Here is a 23590-nt window from a genome sequence, read left to right as displayed (position 1 = left end):
GAGGCCCGGGGAGCGGGGCCGGGTCAGACGGAGTGGCCCAGGGTAAAGGGGTCCCGGGAGGGGACGCGCCAGGCGGCTGGAGCCGGACGGAACCCGCCGGAGCATCGAGCCCCTGGCGGGCGGGGAACGGCGCCGCTGAAGTCAAGTTGGAGGAAGGCTTCCCCCGGGAAAGTTGAGTGTGCAGCCCCCGCCCTGGAGCTCAGTCCCACCCCCCGGCCGTTGCCCCCGTGGACCCCTCTCCAGGGTCCCAGGTTCTACCAGCCACCCCTCTGCGGGGCCTCAGCCACCTCCTGATAGAAACCGCGGGCAGAACTTCATTTTTCGTCTTCCTTCCTCTTCTCTGGGCCGCGCCGCTTCGAACCCAAGCCGGGGGCGGAAGAGTCGCCCTGGCGGCGGCGCTGAGGCAGCGAAACCCGACCTCCTCACCCGCCGCGGCCTCCTCTTTTCTCCGAATCCAGCGCGCAGGGCTTCCCTGCTTTGGGCGCCCTTTCGCCCCAGGGAGGGGGTCCGAAGGTCTCACGTTCCAGGGTGGGGAAAGAATTGGGACCCTAGGGCAGCCGTCCTGGTCCTCTGCCCTTTCAAGTTCCAGGGGAGGGCCCGGGGCTTAGGGGACCGCTGGAAGGCGGGTGATCAATGGGGAAGGCCAGTTTTGAGGAGCCCGTACTTACTAGGGGGAGGTGGGGTCGCCTGAATGGGAGTCACCTGTGGAGCCAGACAGGATGAAGGTCTGCGCTCTGAGTGTGACCTGTGCAGGGCAGGGGTCTCCCACCAGGGCAGAGCTCCCAAACAGATCTCCCAAACAGTTCTCGTGTTCCCCACTCTTCTCCCTTCCATTTCATTTTCTTTTTAAAAAAATTTTGATCTTAAACACCTTTCCCGTTAGTTCAGTGTGTTTTGAAAGTAAGTTGGACTCAATGTGTGTAATGTTTGCAGCAAGAATGTTGGGTGTGGGGGGGGGGTATCATTTTGAAGAGTGATGTGGAGAAAGGAATGAGGGGATAGGAGCAAAGTCAGAGCCCCAGAAACTAGGGCCTGCTAAGGTGGACCAGCCGCAAGGGGCTGGACACTGGGTGAGAGCTGCCCATACATTCATAGCCCTGTTATTCTGGTGCATGTAGAGGGGGTCTCATTTCCTGCTTGGGTCAGATCTGAAGGGCAGGGGACTGAGTTCCCTTTTCTCTAAGAAGGGTGTCCAGATGGACCAAAAATTAGGAAGTAGAGGTATGTTAGCCACTACTAACAACAACAACAAAAAATTGTACTGAGCAGTGTTGGTTTTGGGCAAGGCATTTTTTTTTGGTTCAGGCTGAGATCTCATCAAACAGAAGGGACCAGCTTACCTCCCATCCTTAAAAGATGGGTTGGGTGAGACAGGTCCTACCTGAGCATTGGAAGACATACTTGTACCTGAGTCAAATGATGAGTTTGGTGAACAGAGATCAGGATCAGAGGCCTCCATCTTGGTCCATGAGTTTGATGGACAAAGATATTGGGGATGAGAAGGCTCCGTGTTGGTCTGTGAGTTTGGTGGACAAAGACGAGAAGAGAAACCACCATTTCATTTTAAGCTCCTCAGTTAACGTCTCACCTGTGGTCCTTGTAACAGGTTGCAGATGACATTGATGGGGCCTATTGTTCCAAAGAAGAGAACAAAGACTTAAGAGAGTTGCTTCTCTGTGCGCCCCTGCAAAACTATGCCCAGGGTATTCTTACACCTTCTTCCTTCCCTGGGGAACCCTCTGTGGCAGCAGGCTGGTTTGAGCAGATCCCTTGGGAGTGAAGTTGCCCTTGCAGGGTGGTCATGTTGCAACAGAGAGACTATTTAGGACTCTACTTGGGCCTCTTGTCTAACTCCTCCCCATTCTCCTCCTCCTCTTTTCTGGGGCACCTGCTTAGGCGTTTGATGTTTACTTGTCTTCTCTCCTAGAAAATGCATAGCCGTGTTTAAACATTGGGGGAGGGCAGAAGCAGCTAAAAGGATGCCACCTTTGGGCGCCTATGGGTCTCATTTTGACCACTGATACTCTCATCCTGAACAGGCTGACCCTTCTGCCCTAGACTTCCTGTAAAGTGTTTTCATCATGGTCTGATCAATGAACCTCTCAACATATTTAACCTTAAGAAATCATTGAAAAGGCTATTCCTTTGGAGAACAGCTTCCTTTCTTTGCTTTGGGCCTTTCTTGGGTCCACCTCTATCGGAAAGTGAGGTGAGAAAATAGGAAGACAGTGAGTTTCTAAGTGAATGTTGGTACTTGACGTGTCATTTCAGTGAGTATAATCCTGTGGCTGTGATAGTTTAGTTTCTTTGGCCTTCCTCTTTAAACTAGAGATACAGTCACACTTGTTGAATCAAAGGGACTGGAGATTTTTGTTGTTGTTAATAGCTATCTTTTTTGAGCCCTACCATTGTTCTTGATAATGTGCTAGGAATTCCATACTATATACCATGGATGTGTCATTAAATGTTTTTAAGAATCCAGTGAAGTAACGTGTTCGACAAATGAGGAAACCGGTGGAAAGGTTGAGCTACTGAAGTCACACAGCTGTCAGCAGCAGAAGTGGGGCCCACCCAAGCCTGACTGGCCTATATCCCCAGAAGACTGCAGAGCTATTGCTTGTTAATAGACGTAGGGAAATCAAGGCCACAGTGAAATACCACTTCTCACCCAATAGGATGGCGGCAATTAAAAACACGTAGCAACAAGCAGCAAGGATGTGGAGGATGGGAAGAAATCAGAATCCTCCTATACTGTGGGCGGGAGTGTAACATGGTACAGCCACTTTGGCAAACAGTCTGGTAGTTCCTCAAACTGTGAAACATAAAATTGCCACATGACCCAAAAATTCCACTCATAGGTATATACTCACGAGAAATGAAAACATATGTCCACACAAAAACTCGTACGTGAAGGTTCACAGTAGCATTATTCATCATAGCGAAAAAGTAGAAACAACCCATTTACTGCTGAATGGATAAATAAAATGGGGTCTATCCACACAATAGAATATTATTCATCAGAAAAAGGAATGAAGTCCTGAAACAGGCTACCACGTGGACGAACCTTGAAAACATTATGCTCAGTGAAAGAAGCCAGACACAAACGGCCACAATATATGATTCCACATATATGAAATGTCCAGAATAGGCAAATTTATAGAGACGGAAAGTGGATGAGCAGTTGCTTAGCGCTGGGGGGTTGTGGAGTGATGGGCAGTGGCTGCTAATGGGTACGGGGTTTCTTTTTGAGGTGATGAAAATATTCTAAAATTGTGGTGATGGTTTTACAACTCTGTGAAGATACTAAAGACCATTTAACTGTACACTTTAAATGTCTGAATTGTATTTCAATAAAGCTGTTAAAAAGAAATAGATCTAGGGAAGAGTTGGGGGTGTGCAGGGGGGATTCCACGTGAAGCCATTGGATGTGGGAGGGCCACAGCTACACATCAGGACATTCCCTTAGCGCCCGTCCATGTTCACTACTAGAAGAAGGGACGTCCACCTGGAACCTCACAGAGTCTGCACTGAAGAGCCAGGTCTGTTGGCATCACCTGGGTACCTGAGGGGTCTGAGCTGGAAGGGATGCCCTTGCTTGCGGCCTTCCCAGCACTCCTCATCAGTCGGTTCATTTATTCAGCATGCATTTAGGTGTGGCACATTCGTTTCCATTTCTGCAGAAACAGATGACTGTGACAAAGCCCTTGCTCTCAAGAAGTCGGTGGTTCTGCTGAGGAGACAGATAAATACCAAAACTGCCTGGTCAGGGAGATAAAAGCTCTGCTGATTGCCCACATTAGAGAGGAAGGACGGAGGGAAGACAAAGGTGACATTTGAGGTGAAACTTGAGAGATGAGTATGAGTTTGTCTGGTTGGGAGTGCCCCACTTACCTTTCAAATGCCCCTATTCAGTATGGTTAAGATGGGGAGAAGTGATATGTTGGGGAGGGGGGTAGGTAAAAAGGAAGAAGATACAGCAAGACCTGAGCCAATATTTATGCAATTCTTAACCTTCCTACCCCATGAAGCTTCGTCTCATTCACTGAGCATCTGCTATCTTCTTAACTCTGTGTGAAGCAGGTGGAATATAGCAGTAAATAAGATAGACCCTTTCAGCCTGTGCAGAAAACCAGACTGACATTTGCAGAACCATAATATGGAAGGAGAATCAGATTGTAGTTTCACAGGCAGCAAAGATGGAAACCGAAATGTCTTCCAGAAGGTTCATTTATTTATTCAGCAGGTATTTGAGCACCCACTGCATGCTAGGGTACTGGGGAACGAAGAGCAAACAAGACAGATCAGCCCCTGTCCTCTTTATACTCTACTAGGGAAAATAAACATTAATCAAATGATTATAAATATTCAATTGTAAACTGTGATAAAGGTTATGAAAGAGAGGTATGCAGTATCTCTGTATATAGAACATTAACTAGGAGGTCTGACCTGTCTGGGAGGTAAGGAAGGGCTTCTCTGAGGAAGGGGTATTTGAAGGATGAGGGAACAGCATTACCAGAAGAAGGAAAAGCACACACAATGGCTCTGAGTCTGGAGGAAGGAGTATTGCTATGGTTGGAGTGGAGGGAACAAAGGTGGGAGTGGCATGGGTGAGACTGGAGAAATATGCAGGGACTAGACTCCCCAGGCCTGCCAGGTCTTGGTGGGGGTATGGCCCTTACTCTAAGAGTATCTGGGAAGTATCATGCCAGTATCAACCCACCACTGAAATTCTGGTTCTCAGCCTGCACTGCCCCTTGCGGGTCATTTTGGAACTTTGTGGAAACTCTTGGTTGTCGCAGGGATTAGGATCATATTAGGTATACATTTTATTCATTTCAGGATAGTAATGAGGGCATTGTACCTACTTAATATCCTAAAGAGGTGTTTTGTCTGAAATAAGACTGAAGGAGCCTAGCCAGGCTGGATGGATGGATGAGTCTCGCAAGAGTACACTAAGTTTTCTGGCATGAGAGCGAATCCTAAAGACCCTCCAGGCCAGGGCAATTATGGGCTACATGTTGGAAATTCACAGCCCAGTTCCCAAGTGGAATTAGACTGGGCAATCTCAGCCTCTGGTCTAGCTGTGAATGACTGATGAGTAGAGAAGGACCCAGCGTAACCCACAACAGTCCACTCCTCTATGTTCTGTTTTAGATCTGTGTAGCAGGGGGTCACCAGTTTGGTTCCCAAATGCCCCCCTGCCACCCATGTCCTATTTCCTGGAAGTTGGAGAGGTAAGGGCAGCAAAGAACCTCCCTGCTAAGATTGTTTGACACCAACCCAGTCCTGAACAAGAAATTACTTTCCATAAGGGGTCAAACAAAACTACAAACACTAAACAAGTTAGGAATTTCATTCGTGATAACTAAAGTAATACCTGTTCATTGTAGAAACTTTGGGACACTAAGAAATTAGACTCTCCTACTCCCTCTCCCCAGAGATTAACATTTAAAGTAAAATTGTATACTATTTCATCATAGACATACGTAATTTGGATGTTGGGGTTTGTTTGTTTGTTGCAAAATTAGGATACTATGTATATTTTCTAAAATGCCTTGTTTGCTTAGTATATGATGAATGTTTCCTCATGTCACTTAATGTTCATCTGCAATTTGGCTTTTAACCGAGTTGTAGCCATTCATGGATGTACCATGGCCTGTGTGACCACCCCCTTCCACCTTATTGTGGCTCAGGGCGCTTCCAGTTCTGCCCATGTACAAACAAGGCTGTGATGCGCTTCCTTGCACAGACGTTCTAATGTACAAACCCGTAAATACTTGCTCTGAGTAAATGGCAATGACCTTTTACAAAGATAGAAATGAAATGCTTCTTGCCCTCCTGAGCAGGGTGGCGTTAGACAATCGTCTAGACTTTTTAACATCTAGAGTTAATGGGTGTCCCTTTGTCATCCAGAAATTTCAAGGAGCCAAATGTGATAGTAATCATATTTTAAGTTGTAATAATATTTTTGGTGTCTGATGATTTGGAAAAGGAACGACATCGATGGGCTAGAAAATTCCATGATGCTTCTTTTTTTATTATGCGTTTCAAGTATACACATAATGCTTTTAAATGCACTTGTATTTAACTCATGGCTACAGTATCTGCATCCTTTGAAGAATGATAGTACCACACAGGTGCAAGACCTTATTTATTCAGGCTGCAGAGCATGTGGATTACTTAACCACTGGCAAGAATTCCCCTCCAGGGCACCCCAAGTAGCCACCTGCCCCCACTTCCAGACGCGATGGTACTGAGGAAAGCACCAGCTGACGGGCCTACCAGGCTGGGCATGGCGGGGTAGCGGGGCTGTGTGCAGGGTCTGGTGTGAGTCTGGGGAGTGTCCCACAGGGTTTCCGGCATTACAGGGGCCCTAGGTCTCACTTGGGGGGACTCCCTGTGTGGGTTAGTTTGGATTCCTGTGGGGAGGGGGAAAGGCCGTCTCTCTGCTCCCTTCCTCCCAGCCCCTCCTCCCTGGCTCTCACACTGGTGCTTCCTCTTCAGCACCACTGGACATCCATCTGTTTCCTCCCCCTGCCATCTGCCTTGCTGGGCTGGCCCAGGCGTGCTCCCCGTGGCAGCCTCCTCCGACCTGCCGCCTGCCACATGCTTGCTTTCTTTGTCACCAGTCTGGCTCAGTGGTTCCCTTGCCCGCCGCTCACTCCCTGACATTCCTCACTGGGGTCCTTAGCAACTCCTGGCACCGGTGGCCTGGCTCAGAGCCCAGTGCTGGCTGGTTGCTCAGCGGACTCCGGTCTTTCTGAAGGAAGAGGAGGATGGGACGGAATCCCATCCCATGCTCCCTGGCGGAAACCAGTAACAGAGATGCTTCTGCGGAGACAGCGTTTCACCTGGTTTGTGTTTAAACAGCAGTGGCAGTGACATGGCTCTTCCTTTTCCTGGAGCAGCCACACTCTTTTTTTTTTTTTTTTTTTTTTTTTTTAAACTTTAGGTAGATAGAAGGACAGACAGATTGACAGAGAAAGAGAGCAAAGTCGTCTGTGGAGTGGTTTATACATATTACCCACAGAAAAGATTGCCATGAACCCTGAGAGAAAAGCAGTATCATCCTCATTTTTAAAGATGGATAAAATGGAGTGCCTTCACAAGGGAATGGGGAGAGGGTGGGGGGAAGAGCAATTAACTAAATGGTTGTAGGTACTGAGTACATTGGAACCTTCTGGAAAGCAGAATTACTAAATATAGTATGACCTCAACATACTTTTACTCACTTCTTCCTCTTAGATTTTCTTTATTCCCCTAAGAAGGTAGCAATACTAATATTGTTTATAAAGAAGTCTTTTTTTTTAACTTGTCCTCGCAAATGATAAAAGTGATACTTTAATAATAATAGCATCTACGACTCATTGAGTTAGGTGACAGCTACTGGGCTAAGTGTTTGACATGTGTCACCTCATTTCCTCCTCATGATGGGTAGGTCCCATCATTACCTGCATTTTACTGAGGCACAGAGAGGTTATATAACCTGTCCAAAGCCACAAACTCAAAAATAGTGAAGCTGAGTTTTGAATCAGGCAGTTTGAGTCCAGATTTTGAGCTAAGAAAAGGACAGTTTGGGTCATTTATTTTTCATTATCAATACGCCACGAGTATTGTCCCCATGTCATTAGACCTTATTTGAAAATGATGTTGTGATAACTGCATACAAGTCCCTCATTTAGTTGCACCGTAATTTATCCATTTGGCTCCTCCTTGATGGACAGGTTGCAGCAAATCTAAAAGAAGGTGCTATGAGAAGTGACAGCAAGTAATAGTGACAATTTCACCCAAAGTTGAAATCAGCCAGAGTGGGGAAAACCCCTCACTGGGGTATTGAACAGACAGTGTGTGCATAGTATTTTGGAAAACATTTTCATGTGTTAACCCACAGGGCTGCTGGAAGGCTTAAGAAGAAACTTTTGGTATTGGCTTTGTTTTTAAGTCATAAGTTCCTCTAGAGAGGAGAACTAAGATTTAAGTGTCTGATCTACTATGTCAGGTGATTTTACATGCGGTTTTCCTTTGTTTAATCCTTCCAGTGACTGTATGTTATTTGTTTTCCCCTTTTGGTTGAATAAAAGCTGAGAGGTTTTGTAACTTGCCCGCATTTCAAAATATTCATTAAATTCTGAAGCCAGTATTTGAACCTCGGTGTGGCAAGGCCTAGCCTTTTCCCACCATGGTGTGCCATCTCTCTCCACATATGGCAAGCAGGTTCCCAGGCTAGCCCACTGTGGCAGACACACCCGAGGGTGACTTCCACGGAAGGGTGAGTCACAACCTTGTGTAATTCCATCCTCTTGAGTGCGGGTAGGACCTGCGACTTGCTTCTAACTAACAGATATGGCGAAGGTGGTGGGATTCATGCCCACGATTAGGGTAGTTATGTGCCAAGGGGAAGGGATGTCGCAGATGTCATTAAGTTCCCAAGTGAATTGATTCTGAGCTAATCAAAAGGAGATTATCTCCAGGTGGGCATGACTTAATCAGGGGAAAGTCATTAAAAGAGGGACTGAGTCCTTCCCAAAGGCAGAGAGATTCCTGCTGGCCCTGAAGAAGTAAACTGCCTTGTTGGCCGAGGGCCTGGCGGAGGGCTGTGTGCAAGCATCAATGGGTGGTATCTAGCGGCTAAGAGCAGCCCTTGGCTAACGGCCAGTAAGATAATGGAGACCTCATCCTCTTTGATTTCCACTAACTGATTTCTACCAACAACCACGTGAGCTTGGGGGAGGACCCAAAGTCCCAGATGAAACCCCAGCCTGGCCAACATCGTGACTGCAGCTTTGTGTGACCCTGAGCAGAGGACTCCTGCCCCGGCTCCTGACCAGTGGAAACCGTGAGATGATAAATGTCTCTTGTTTTAAGCAGCTTAGTGTGTGCAGCAGTAGATATTTCATATCCCCTCAGAAGCCCATGTGTCCTGCATCAGATCTGGCAAGGAAAGATGGGGCAACAGCAGTGCACGGGACAGAAGGCATAATGGCTGTTTTTATAATAATATAGTTTTTATATGGGCTGCGGTCATATGCCCGTATGCCATTGAACTCTTGTGGAGTAAGTGTGTTTGTTGAATTGTTGCTCTGGGCATTGTGCTGAATGCTTTCTATGCAAGAACTCACTCATCATTGCGGCGTCCCAAGGAGGTGTCAGCATTTCCATTTCACAGATGAGGAAACTGGTGTGGAGTCTTTTCTGCAGCCACGAGGCTTGTAAGAACTGCCTCCATCTCATGGCTGTCCCTCTTTCCTCCCTGGTCTCTTTCCAGAGCCCTTCTAGGAAACAAAATCCAGATTTGAACAATAACTATGGTTGTGCAGTTGTTAAAATTGTACTTACTTTCTTTGGAAAGATAATATTCACATGATTAAGATTTTGAAAGTACAGAAAATCCTCCAATTTCCCCTGTCCCTCCCTGGAGGCTGCTACTAATACCAGTCACTTGTCAATCCTTCGGGAGTGTGTGTGTGTGTGTGTTCGTTCTCCCACCACAGATGGGAACTGACTTATACTCATTGTTCTGTACTTTTGTTACTTAACTTTCCATCTTGGAGATAATTCCACATCCATTCAGAATGTTGTCATCCTCATTCTCTTTAACCGCTGCATTGTGTTCCAGACAATGGGTTTACTACAGTGCATTTATTTAACCAATCCCCTATTGACAGGCATTTTGGTTATTTTTCATCTTTTGTTATCTTGCAGTGCTGTACTGGATACTGATACATATCACAATTTTGTGTGACACAAGAATAACAGAAGGAGAGAAATTCCTAAAAAGAATTCCTGGGCCAAATGTTGCCTGTCCTTGCACATATTTTCATTTGCCCTGTAACTCTGTTTTTCGAACATCACCTTGTGACCATCTCCCAGACGGTTTCAGGGGTCTTCCACATCCATTGTCATTGAGAAAGGCTCTACTTAGTGTTCATACAGTAATCAGAGTCCCACTGCTCCAGTATCCCAATAATTTTAAGATATTAAGAGCCTGGAAAGTCTAGGAAACAAGAAGACCTGTGTGACCAGCATGGTTCTTAGAATTTCCCGACATCCATCACAGGGAGTGTTGAAGTCAGCTTACCTGGAAGCAGAGCAGAGATAGGGGTTCTTGCGCACCTGATTTCCTGAGTGAGGGAAGAAGGCAAGGGCCAGAGAAGGAGCCAGACAAAGATGGGTTTCAGAAGTCTAGCCTCAGCCTGACCTTGCAGGGAGCTCTGGAAAGTGAGACTCTCATGTTTTGATGCAATGGAGCTGGGCTTTTGTACCCTTCATTGGCTACAGACTCTGAGCCTGACAGCTGCAGCTGTCCAAGGGAAATCATGAGAAGGTTGTAGCTGGGAGGAGTTAGCAGCGGGTGTCCCCTGCCATAGCTGGGGAGGGGGTGTGCTGGCCTGGTTAAGGGAACCCAGATGAGCAGGGCACCAATGGAGTGCTGGCTTGTCTTCCTCAGGGGCCACTGGAATTGCTTCTTGCCTATGTGATCGCTGCTGAGGCTCTAAGCTGATGCACTCTGGGGACATACTAATCTGACTGCTGCCTCTGTCTGCCTGCAGAACTGGTTTATCAGTGTTCTGGTGTCCTGTGGATGGGCAGTACCAGGCAGTGGCCTGACAGACCACACAGGACTTTTGATGTTACTTTTTGCCGTCCGCTTCAACAGTGGTGGTATTTTTGCAACTCCTTTTTGAACCAAGAAAAAAGGAAAACATATTAATGTTTACTGAATGAAAAATAAAAGCAATAGGGAGCAAAATTAGTTCTGTAAACTGTATGGGAAAATTACAAGCAATGTCATGGTAGTATAAATAATTTGACTGTATCTCTTTTAACTCCTTGGAAGGACCTAAGACCATAACCACGGAAAAAGTTTCCTGGAGTGCAGGCATTTGATTTCAGAGATGGGACCTCATTGACACATACTGTTGTATCACTTGGAAAAGGTAAACGAGGCAACACTGACCCTTGTATTGATAATGTGACATTGGTTTTACAAGGGTACCTCGAGTGTCACCATTATTGAGCAGTGTGTCCTGTTTCCTGGCTGCCACTGTGGGCAGAGGAAAAGCTCTGCAGCGTAACATGCATCCCCTGGGCCTGATGGGTAGCTCCTTGCTGACAATAAGTCTCCTGTGATGGTGTGTGGTGACATTAATCCCCTATTTATAGATGTAATTGTTACTTCAACATACAGTTGTGGTTTAGGGATGAAAAATTGCTTTTCAAATGTAATGGGTCAAATGGTGCGCCCTCCCCCCAAATATATATCCACAGTTAGGGTTTCTGGGTGGGAATTCCTGCCTGTTCTAGGGAATTTTTTTCACTTTCCCATTCCCAAATCCCAAGAAAAGTTGGTCAGGAAATCGGGAAAACCGGCTCCTTGAACCCAGTAATACCCACAATGGGAAATAAACGCACTACTCACAATGTAGCTCTTAGACATTTTTCCTATTTATCACTAGGACTTCCAGGTGGGAATTCACGCCCGTTCTCGAATTTTTTTCACTTTTCTGTTCCCAAATCCCGAGAAAAGTTGGTCGGGAAATCCAGAAAATTGGCTCCTTGAACCCAGATGGTTGGTAGTATTGGTCATCACTTGGTGGAAACGATTCATCGTGGAGAACAGAAAACAGTTTGTATCTCGGGATTCACAAACAGGAAAGCGAAAAAAATTCCTGAGAACACGGGTGGGAAACCCTATCCACAGTCTAATCTCAGTAACCTATGTATGTTACCTTATTTGGAACAAGGGTCTTTCTAGATGTAATTAAGGATTTTGAAGGAATTATCTGTATTATCTGGGTGGGCCCTAAATCCAATGACAGGTGTTTTTGTGACACAGATGAGAAGAAGGCCATGGGGATATGCAAATGTCACAGAGATCACAGGGATGTGGCCATGAGCCAGAAGCTGGAAGAAGCAAGGACTGGATTCTCAGTCTCTAGACAGAGCACAGGCTTGTCGACACCTTGATTTTAGCCCAGGGATACTGATTTCAGGCTTCTGGCCTCCTAACTGTGAAAGAATACATCTCTGTTGTTCTGAGCCACCAAGTTTGTGGCAGTTTGTTACAGCAGCGAGAAGAAACTGATACAGCCAATTAAGGACTTTCCCATTGTGGTCAGACACTAAAATCTTCAGCATAATAGATGATAGGCAGTTAATGTTTTCTCCATTTAGAAGTGCTTTGCTCATTTCCAGGAATGAAATTTCAGAGGTGACGGCTGCCCTCTGCCACGGTGGGTGACAGTTGCATCTCAGTCTTTATTTTAGTACATCTTTTTCCTTAATAGCTACTCGAAGAAAGAGGCAATCCTTGCATTTCTGCTGAAAAAGGCAACGGAAATATAAAGACGGCAACCATGAAGAGAACATCAGAGGGTCATTCTCAGGCAGCAGGTTGGAAGCAAAAGATGAAAACTACATTGCAAAGAAGCCCTGCTTCTGGCCTTCTACAGGCACTGAACGAAATGTCCCCAATTCCTGCAAAACCATTAAATTGCCAAAACTTACAGCTTTCCAGTAGAATCTTTAAAGATAAGGTACTGCAGCTTAAAAAATATGTATTAAGGTGGTCAAGTTAGCCCTGCTTTATCTACAGTTTGTGAAATATAGTTGCTATTTTCTTAAATGTTAGTAGAACAAGTAGAACTGCTTGATTTAAGCCTCTAAATAGTGTATATGCCCTTTTATAACTTTTTGTTTATAAATCATTCCAGATTTACAGAAACGTTGCAGGAACAGTACAAAGAACTCCCCATATACTATTCCTCTAGGTTCTCCAGTTGTTAACATTTTGCTGCACTGGTTGAATCCTTTTCCATTTATATACATATTGTTTTCTCTGACCCATTTGAGAGTAAGTTGCAGATGTAATGCCCTTTTGTCCAGCAGTAATCAGTGTGCATTTCCTAAGCAGGATCTTCTCTTACATGTCTGTAGTATAGTTACCTAAATCACAAAATTGATGACACCAGTGCCATTACGTAATCTACCAGCCCTATTCGGATTTCACCAGTTGATCCACTAATGTCCTTTCTCTGGTCTGGGATCCCATTATGGTCACACGTTATGTTCAGTGGTCATATCTCTTTGATGTCTTGCACTCTGGAACAGCTTGTCAGCCTTTCTTGTCTTTCCTGACCTTGGCATTTGTGAAGAGTCGGGGATAGAACTGACCCATCGCTGGATGTTACAGTTGGCTTGGAGGACCCCTCTGATTCTCAGCATATTGCAGCAATATGTTACAAGGCAAAAGGAAAAGACAACATGTTTGGACTATGACACACCTTATTTCAATTTTAGTGCTTTTGTTTTCACAAAAGTTCCTTTTGCTACCTTCCTATCTGAAGTTAATAGTTCAAATTGAGCTTAACTGAATGTCCTGTTTAAAAAAAAAAAAAAAAAAGCTTAGCTCAAATGTTATATCCTTGGGACAATGGCTAAGAGTTACTGAGGCCTCATCACCGACCAAGTCCTGTTCTAGGAACTTGACACGACTTACCTCATTGAATCCTCACAGCAGCCCTCTGACTTAGGTACTGTTATTTTTCACATTTTTTGCCAAGCATCTGAATTCATGGTAATTATGCAGTCAGATATTGCCATATAGGGGTAGAGCTATTTAGCTGTTAACCAAAAACTCATGCTCCCTCTTTCACAGCATGGGCTTGTTTCTAGTTGACCGCTGTACAGACACATTTCCTGCAGCCGTTGTGTTTAACTGTGGCCATGCAGCTAGTTCTCATCAATGGAATGAGAGTGGAAGTGGTATTTGCCACTTCCTGTCCACGGCTTTTAAGAGGCGGGATTCTCTACTCTTTCTGTCTGTTGTGTGCAGAGGACTCTTAAGACCTTATTTTTTCATATTTAAAGATAAGGAAACAGAAACAAGCCCCAGTCTAGAGACTGCCTGCTTCCCTGCTGGGTTGTTCCCTGTCCTGCCTCTGAAGGGCCTTCCCCAGCCCCTGATTTAAAGTAGTTCCCCTAACTCCAACCTAAAGCACCCCCCCCCCCATCACCCTATCCTATTGCCCAGTTCTTATTTCTTCACAGCACTTCTGTAGCCGAAATCACCTTGTTCACTTGTTACTCATTTATGGTGGGTCTTTACCACGAGGACCTGGACTGCAGTGGGGCCAGCACTGACCTTTCTGTCTGGGTCACCATGGGGCGCCTACTTCCTAAGGTGGTGCCTGGAAAATAGAAAGCACTCATAATTTGTTTTGAATGAATGAATGGATGGATGGATGCTAGCATATTTTCTTTGCCAAGGCCTCTGGTAATAGCACTCCTTTCAAAAAAGTCAGTCTGGATGAAGCACTTGAATGACTGGGAACTTCCTGAGAAAACACAGTAATGCTGTGTCAGGAGGTGCCTGTTGAGAGGTGAGGTGTAGGCCCAGAATGTGTGCTGGGGCCTGAGACCATCACTTCAGGATGGCACGCCAGGAAGCACGGAGTCTCCGGGCAGAGCCAGGAGAGGCTGAGAGGAGATGCAGGTGGGCATCCCAGCAGGGAGAGGGGTGGGGTGCCCAACCCAGAGTTTCTGATAAAGGTACAGCCTGAGAACACCCTTCTTTTTTGTGTGGTAGAGCGGACAGGTTTCCACTGACTCACACCATCAAAACACCTGGTTCCTGTGCCAAGGCAAACAGACATAAGCCAAGGGATGAGGGAAGTGTCTGTCCATTTGTCAAGTGGTCAGGACAGGGTTCCTAATTTAAAGCAACACCAGAAAACACTGAATAGTGGCATTACTGTAGTGGATTAAAGGCTAAAGGAATTGAGTGCCAGACATGGCCAGCTCACTTTCAGATTTCTATTTCTGGCTCGGGAACTAACCCTTTGGTGTGGTCCTACTCGTGGCTGTTTACCTGGCCAAGGCTACTTCAAGTCACTTTGTCAGGTATTTATTTAGTGCCTACTCTGTCCCAGCCCTCTGCCAGCTGCTGGGGGGTACAGCGGTGAACAAGACAGATCTGGCCCCTCCCCTCTGGGCTGGAAATCTGGGCACTAAACAGGTGTGTTTTATCACCTCTAAGGCACCATTGTTTTAGGCACTGCTAAGAAGGGAAGGAAAGAAGAGGGAGGGAGGAAGGAAGGAAGGAAGGAAGGAAGGAAGGAAGGAAGGAAGGAAGGAAGGAAGGAAGGAAGGAAATGTGTTTAGTTATGTGATGGCACAAATCTCTTATTTAAAATTTTTAGTTTATGATTATTGAAAGAAATCTTTCAGACTTAATTAAATGGAGATGTTATATATTCTTGTACATACATATAAAGGAAAATTGGTGAAGGAAAATAAATTAGTTAAGGTATTCTTAAAATTTATGTGCCGTCAGAACCCGCCTCTTCTAAATTCTTTTCTTGAAAATGTATTTTTACCCACACACTGTCATCCTCTGTGCCATCAAGAATGTGAGCAATACAGTCGTCCTTAGAAGAATCCATAAAAGAACTGAAAACCATTAGGGGCTGGGCTCATAAGCTGCCTTTGGACTCCTGCTTCGGGGAATGATGCTAAACATGCCCGATTGGCCATCTCACTATCTCAGTCCCACAAAACCTCTGGTTCTCAGGGCTTCAAAGAGTGTTCCACTCTTGCTCCGGGATTTTCTTCCATGCTGACACCCGTTCTGCTAGTTTTCTTGTCGGCAGATTGAATGTTGGCACACAGCACCAGAATTGCTGTGTGGTCGGGCCGGCAGCAATTGTAGACGACACCTCTGCCTTGAGGGAAGTACAGATGTGCAAGAGTGAGCATCTTTGAATCAGTGAAGTGTGATTGGTGCGAGGGTGCTGAGCACCATGAAGGAGGACACAGAGCGTGCTGTGAGCCCAGAGAACAGGTCTTCCCTAGGCTGTGGGTAAGGAACCTCCAGGCTGACGCCTGAGGATGGGAAGGGCAACGCAGGAGGAAAAGGTGGGAAGAGTGTTCTGAAAAGGGAACAACCTATGCAAAGGCCCAGAGCTGAGAGAGAAGGTAGAGAGTTTGAAAATGTCTTGGTGAGTTCACAAAATGGGCTTTTTGGTACTGGTGGAGTGTGGGAGAGCTGTTAGCCACAGAAGTCAGTCAGTAGTGGTTCTATCAGGCTTTGACAACTTCGTCATTGTCAGGTGTCTTACGGGAACTGCTGAAGGAATGAATGATGCAGTGAGCATGTTAATTTACCTGTTTCACGTAGGCCTTCCACAAAAGGCATTTTATAGGTCTAGCGTTTTATTTTTGAGATTTCATGTTATTACACAAATATGATTAGAGCAACATTAACATAATTAGATCCAAAAAAGTATTTAAAAAAACAAAATTCACCCATGGCCCGCAATTGCACAAATGCCACAAATGTTCCTGTTGGGTCTTTGTGTAAGTGTATAGATAGAAGTTTTCAGGGCTGTATTCCTAGCAATTACAGTCATGGATTGTGCTTCCCTCTTATTTTCTTTGTCATAAAATTTAGTATTTAGTAGCATGGCTTTGTTGCTATAAAATCTTTATAATTGTGAGATTGTCTACGTGGATCTTCTTTAATAACCGTTCACTTTTGAACATGTAGGTTGTCTTTGAGCTTCTAGCTATTATAACTGATATTACATTGAACGTTTGTAGGGGTGGGCACACTATAGCCTGCCATCCAAATTCGGCCTGCCAGCTGTTTTTTTAAATAAAATTTTATTGGTACACAGCCACGCCCACTCATTTAGGTACTGCGTATGACTGCTTTCGCACTAGGCAGCAGAGTGCAGTCGTTTCCATAGCGATTATATGACCTTCAGACCCTAAAATACTTACTCTCTGGTTCTTTACCAAAAAATTTTGCTAATCCTTTTTTTTTGTAGTGTGTAGGAGAGTTTTCTTAAGGTTATTTTCCTTAAGACAAATTCTGAGAGAGGGGATTATTCACTCATAGGATATGGATGTTATTTTATTGCTTTCAAAATAATTTCTAATTTACAGCATGAATATGGTCCATAAGGGTAGTGACATGTCATCAGAACAAATGTACCAATTAATTGACCATTATAAGATTCTAATAATTAGATTATAATAATAAGATTATAATAATTATAAAGCCACTCAGAGTTTTCTAATTTACATTTCCCTTATAACCCCTCTAGTAGCGCCCTGTTCTTTTCATTCAGGGCATTTCTCACAGTTCTTAATCGTATTAGTGTAAAGCTACCTGCTGTAACAAATAAACCCTCACGTATCAGTGTTTTAACACAATAGCCTTTCCCCTTCCTTGTTCCCTGGCTAGGTGCCACTTCTCAGCCACAGCTCTATAATTTGGAAGGAAGAGCACAGATTGTGATATCACTTAGCTATCTCTGCTGTGTAATTACTATTTTTAAAACTTAAATTACGTAAAAAACAGGTAATATATAAGATATATATTCTATATACAATATTAGATAATAGAGTCAACATATAATAGATGTTATATATAATAGTATAATTCACATGGTCAATTCAAAATTCACAAAGTCTAAAAGGATAAACTTTCCCCACACCTCTGTTTGGCTGACACCCTTCCCTGGTGGCAACATTGTTCCCGTGGTCTACATATACTCACTGTTCTATACCTTGCATTTTAAAGTTTTTATTATAGGAAATTTTCAACATAAGCATACTGTGAATATTATAATGACTCCACACCTACTTATCACCCAGCTATAACAATTATTAACACATGGCCAGTCTTGTTTCAGCTATTTCTTTCATCCGTCCCATGGATTTTTTTTGAAGCAAATACTAGACTCCTTTTTCAGTATGCATTCTTTTTAATAATGACCATTATTGTTTATTTTATATTATTATTGTATTATATTAATTACATTACTATTGTCACAATTTAAAAAACTAACAACTTGTTAACATCATCAGATATCCTGTCCAGGTTTCCCCAGGGTGTGTGTGTGTGTGTGTGTGTGTGTGTGTGTGTGTGTGTGTCTTTAAACAGTTGGTTTGTTCAAATCAGGATCCAAACATTGTATGAAAAACCATACATTGTATTTCATTCATAGATTTCTCAAGTCTCTTTTAATCTTAAGGTTCCTCCCCCTCCTTCCTTTTCCTTATAGTTTATTTCTTGAATAAATTTGGTCATTCATTCCTAGAGCTCCTTCCCACTGAGTAGACGTGTCTGAGTCTATCTCTGTGGTGTCATTAACAAGTTCTCTGGTCCCCTATATTTCCTGCAGATTGGAGATTAGATCTAGAGGTTCATCCGGTTCAGATTTGTTTGTTGCAGGACCACTGCCTGGGTGGTGGTGTGCATTTCCATCAGGAGGTCCGTGATGTCTGGTTATCTCTGTTTTCATGCTGTGAGGATTGCTCCATGGGCTCAGGTGTTGTCAGCCTGGTCCCTCCATTGCAAAGTGGACACCTTGCTTTTTCTGATGATTTTTACATTGCTATTTTCATTTAACAGTATATATTCGAAGTCATAGCATGGGGTTCTCTACTTCGTAATTATTTATTTGTTCTTTCCTGACTTACTGTCTGCCCCTTAACTGTCATGGGGGCTGGGAACCTGTTCCAGACTCTATTTCTAGGGAACTCCCCACGCCCCCTTCCTAATGACCAACCTAAGCTTTCTTGGTTCAATTTTCATTCTTAACTTTTTGTTGACTTTGAAAGTTTGCACCTTCTTCGTTGCTCTTCATAATGATACTTCAACACTGCCCTCAGAGTTCCTAGTTGGTGCAAATCTCTGCTCTTTCCTTCATCTTTGACATTTCTTGCTAAAGCTCCTTTCGTTGCCTTCTTACCTTAAGAAGAGATAAAATACAAATTACTAAAACAATAAATATTCAAATTACACAGACCATCTGCCCCTGAACAGATGTCCACTTTAAGTCAATACTGTTCTTCATTCCTTGGGGCCAAGGGGAAAGGTAAAGAAAAACAAAGGGCAAGCACTGCCCGGAGGATCCTCTCCACTCGGAGGAAAAGGAAGGCTGATGAAGTGGCCGCTTCTGTTTAGTTTCTAATTCGCATGCAGAAAGAGACTCCTTCCAGAAAACCCAGTTTAGGAGGAGGAAATGGTAACCCAAGAATGTTATGATATGGGGCCTGCAGATTATTTACCATAATAAAAAAGTTAAGAATGAAAATGCACCCGAAGAGGGTTTTATTTTGCATTTAGTACATGGAGAGCACGTAACGTGCCAGATGCTGTGCTCAGTGCTTTTTAGATATTATCTCAGATGAGATACCCCTCTAAGAGGAATACTATTTGTCATCTCTACTTTCCAGAAAACTTAAGCTTTAGGAGCTTATGTAACTTTTACAGGTCACAGAGCTAGTAAGAGGCAGTGGGATTCCCACTGCTTGAGTAAGATCTAGGATAAGTCACCTAACCTCTGTGTGCCTTGGTTTCCTCATATGTAAAGTGGGGAAGATGCTGTTACCTGGTCCTAAGGGTTGCTGTGCAGATCCCATATGATATATTTGAGCTCTGAATAAATGTTAGTTATTACTTTATTACCTCCTTTCAGTATCCTAGTGAGATCTTGCATCTTTAATCCTTTCCTCAGAAATTGACTGCACCTGTTCTTAGGACATTATAGTTGTATTTCGTATGAGGCCTTCATCCTCTTTTCCCCTTTACATGTCCCCACCTTATTTCTATGAGTCTGCAGTGGTCCCTTTGATAGGAACATAGATTGGCACAGGTCAGCGTCTGAATGAGGAGAGAATCCACCCTCATTCAGGGTATTGCAGACATGTTTTGTTTTTTTTCATTTAACCATTAAGTGTAGAGCGTGCAATACGTGCCAGGCTCATATTTTTGACCTAGCAGAGAGGGGAAGGGGAAAGAACATCAAGTTGGCTCTTGCCTCTGCTACCCATCAGCTGAGTAACCCTGGGTGAATCATGCCTGTTTTCTTGGTCTCAAATTCCTGTGACGTAGAAGGGAAATTTTCAACATCACTATTGTTCTAGTCATTGTATATAGGTGAATGTGGATATGAATTGCTTGGCAAGTTCAAACCAGCCCGGGCACTGGTATGGATGAACTGTGCGTATTGGGGGCTGTGCTATTCAACATCAGGGGCTTTTCTGGAAGGTTTTTCTGTTTTATCAAGAAATTCCAGGGCAGAAAAGTCAGAACTCGGAAAAAAACCCTGTGGAAATGCCACAGTGAGGTTTTTATACAGTGTAGTGAGGGGTGGGGCCTCTGAGTTTCATCTTATCTCCATAATCTCTCCCTCCATGGTCTGACGGTATTATAAGACCATCTCTGTGCTGTCCTTTTTCTTTTTTTTTTTTTTTTAGTTTTTTGTGGGGAGCTTTTTGGTAACAGCTTTGTTGGGCTACAATTCACATACCATACAGTTCATCCATTTAAAGTATGCAATTCAGTGCCTTTTAGTATATTTACAGAACATGTGCCACCATCACCACAGTCCACCTTACAACTTCTAGAACAGTCAAATACATTTTGATGAATGCATAAAATCACATACCTGTCACCACAGTGTGATATAGAACGGCCTCATCACCCCAAAAATTTCTCTGTGTTGTTACTTTGTAGTCAGCCCCTCTCCCCGCCTCATAACCCCTTTGCCTTTGCCTTTCCATATACATTTTAGAATCAGCTTGTCAATATCTACCCAAAAAGCCTACTGGAATTTGATTGGGATTGTGTTAATCTGTATATCAATTTGGGTGAAGGGGAACAGTGTGTATTTCCAGGACTATATTGGAGAACAGTGTGTTTTTCACAGGACCCATCAACTCCAAGTCAAGTTGTCCTTCAATTTTAGTGGTGGAGGGTGCAGCTCCAAGTCCAGTTGCCATTTTCAATCTACTTGCAGAGGGCTCAGCCCACCATCCCCTGCAGGATCGAACCGGCAACCTTGTTGTTAAGAGCTCGCGCTCTAACCAACTGAGCCATCCATCCGGCCGCCCCTCATTTAGGTCTTTGATTTCTTTCATCAGTATTTTATAGTTTTCAGCATACTACAAAGTTAGATTTAAACCTAATAAATATTTCCCCCTTTTGTGGCAGCTCCTATAAATAGTCCTGTTTCTAATATTTCATTTCAGTCATTGATTGCTAATATATAGAAATACAGCTGATTTGCGTATATTGATCATGGAACCTGTGATATTGCTAAAGTCATTTATTAGTTCTAGGATCTTTTTCTGGAGATTCTTTGGGATTTTCTACATAGGTAATCATGTTGTCTACAAATAAAAAAGTTTTGTTTCTTCCTTTTCAATCTATGTGCCTTTTATTTCTTTGTCTTACTTTATTGCAGCTTCCAAAAGTGTGTTGAATAAGAGTGGTAAGAGAGGCCATCCTTTGTTCCGTCTTAAGGGGAAAGCTTTCAGTCTCACCACTAAATATGATGTTAGCTGTAGATATTTTTGTAGATGTCCTTTATTTAAGGACGTTCCTGCTATCCTCGTTTGCTGGAAGTTTTTATCAAGAATGGATATTGAATTTTGTGAAATGCTTTGTCTGCGTCAATTGATGCAGAAAAGTAATATTTGGTTTTTCTTTGGTCTGTTCATATGGTGCATACATTAGTTTTCAAATGTTGAACCAGCCATGTGTTCCTGGAATAAATTTTAGGTACTTGTTGTGCAGTTATACTTTTTAATATGTTGTTGAATTTGATATGCTAATATTTTGTCAAGGGTTTTGAAAGCCTGAAGAGAGTTTATCCATAAGCTTGCTACTGACCCAGCCCACTTTCAGTCCTTCCCTTCAAGACATCTACATACTAAGAATCTAGTGGATTATTCTCAATCCTAGCTTCTTTCTTCTTCCTGTAGTGGCTGTTCTTTTTAGCTTTACCTGTTTCTCTGTTCTTCTGTCATGTTAGAAAAGCATGCAGTTATGAAACTCAGTTCAGAAACAGGATTTAGGAAGAAGCACTTGAGTCCAGTAGCTAGATTCAAGTGGATTTGCTTCACCTCACTGAGGTCCTGCCAAATGCCAGCCCCCCTGTGGCCTCAGGAGGACAGTGAATTTGTGTTGGATTCATCTGAGTGGTACTGTCCCATTAGCAGGTTCGTGACAGGAGGTTTTGTTTAGGAACCTTTTGTTCATGGCTCCTTCATGTTCCTGTCTTCCCTGCTTCCTCCAAAGGCAGCCGGACCAGGGCAGAAGCAGGGCTGCTTCCTGGGGACTGAAAGGCCCTCTTTGTCTCACCACCAGGCCTGTTGCAGCAGCCAGGAGGCCCTAGGGTGACTCTGCAGACCCAGTGAGGGCAAATGCAGGGAGTGCCCCGGTTCCAGCCTTACCAGGTCATTTTTCATAAGTGAAGGCCAAGCGGGAGAGAAACTTTCTGAAGGAAGGTCTTTGTTTTCACCTGGCACTCAGGTGACTCAGAAGTGAGAGAGCCAAGGAGAATGCGGCCATCAGAAAAGGGCCTGCTCAAGCCTGCCTCCTGAAATGACCTCGCTGAACCTGGGGGCACAGGTCACAACTCTGAACGGGACGACAGGGTAGCTGGAGGCAGGAGGAAGAATGGGGCGAGGTGTCCACACCATAGACCCCCTGCGGTCTTGCCTGTCTGAAGGGGATGGTTCACCTTTCTTTCTAGGTTCTTTCTAGGTTCTAGACTTTCTGCTCCCTAGAAGCATGGGCAGCCAGAGGGCAAGCGGGGAGGGTCCTCTCTGGGAAGTTATTCTCCAGAGCTGGGTCCAAGAGCAGGAGAAGGGGACAGCTAAAGGCGTGCAAAAGGGGTGAGGCCTGATGCATTTTTCTTTAATCACGGTTCTGTATGTGGCAATGTTTGGACAGATGGAATTGCCAGCTCAGCAGTCTGAGGAATCTGAGGTAGCTGCCTCCCTACCAAGTATTGAGGGGAGTTTCCTGTCGGCCCCCCGCCACCCCCATGGGCCCTGTGATGGGGGTCCTGCTCCCCACAGCACCACGCAGCCTTGATCCTTGAGGCTCCCCTTGGGTATCCATGCTACCTGCTGCCCTCCTCTCACCTGTCTCCTGCCCATCCCTCTGGCTGGTGCTTCATTCTCGTCCTCAGAACCTTGCTAGGATGGACATGGCCTCCTCCCCCCTAACTAACCTCTGAGTCTCTTCTCCCCCGTCTGCAGTCCACCTGGAGATGAATTTTCCGAATGCAATTCTGCTGAAGCCCTTTTCTGCTCAGTAACCTTCACTGGCTCCCCATTGCCCACCAATAATGTCACTAGAGCCTGATGTCCCACTGTTCCATGCCAGCTCTCTTCCCATCATGCCCCTTTACACATATGAGGGGTTTGCCTAAAATGGGCAGCTCACCAGTTCCCAAATATGCCCTGCGTCCTTCCACCCTGATGCCTTGTTTTGCCTTGTCCCCTCTGCTGGAAGCCTCCAGTTTCCTTCCGTTCTGTATTGTTCAAATTCTGTCTCCTGAAAAGTCCACACAAGGGCTACACGTGCACCTCACAGTAGACATGCGTGACCTCCGCCCTCCCCCAAGCGTCCTTCCTTACAAATCGTAGCTTCCTGCCCGTACTTATCCCCTGTTTTCTTTTAAGGTCCCCGTGTGTCTGGGCCTGAAACTCCTTACCCTTTGGGACCGGTCTGTGTCTAAGTAGGCCTTGTGCTCGTCTCCCGGGGACAACTCACTGCACTTAC

The 23590-nt window shown here is 44.6% G+C and overlaps 1 protein-coding gene and 1 long non-coding RNA gene across 3 annotated transcripts in view; both read left to right on the top strand.

Moving 5' to 3' along the window:
- The window catches only part of CMTM7 (CKLF like MARVEL transmembrane domain containing 7), a 47548-nt gene that overhangs the window by 238 nt on the left and 23720 nt on the right, over nt 1-23590 (top strand). The gene's annotated exons all lie outside the window — the stretch shown is intronic.
- On the top strand, nt 2-12506 carry LOC141567183 (uncharacterized). Its single transcript, XR_012489627.2, has 2 exons — nt 2-10937; nt 12288-12506. It is a non-coding gene; the product is annotated as an uncharacterized LOC141567183 (long non-coding RNA).

The sequence above is a fragment of the Rhinolophus sinicus genome, chromosome 5 (genome assembly GCF_057876585.1).
Source record: "Rhinolophus sinicus isolate RSI-liver-muscle chromosome 5, RSI-T2T, whole genome shotgun sequence".
NCBI classification, from domain to species: domain Eukaryota; kingdom Metazoa; phylum Chordata; class Mammalia; order Chiroptera; family Rhinolophidae; genus Rhinolophus; species Rhinolophus sinicus.
This window is presented reverse-complemented; position numbering and strand designations above follow the sequence as displayed.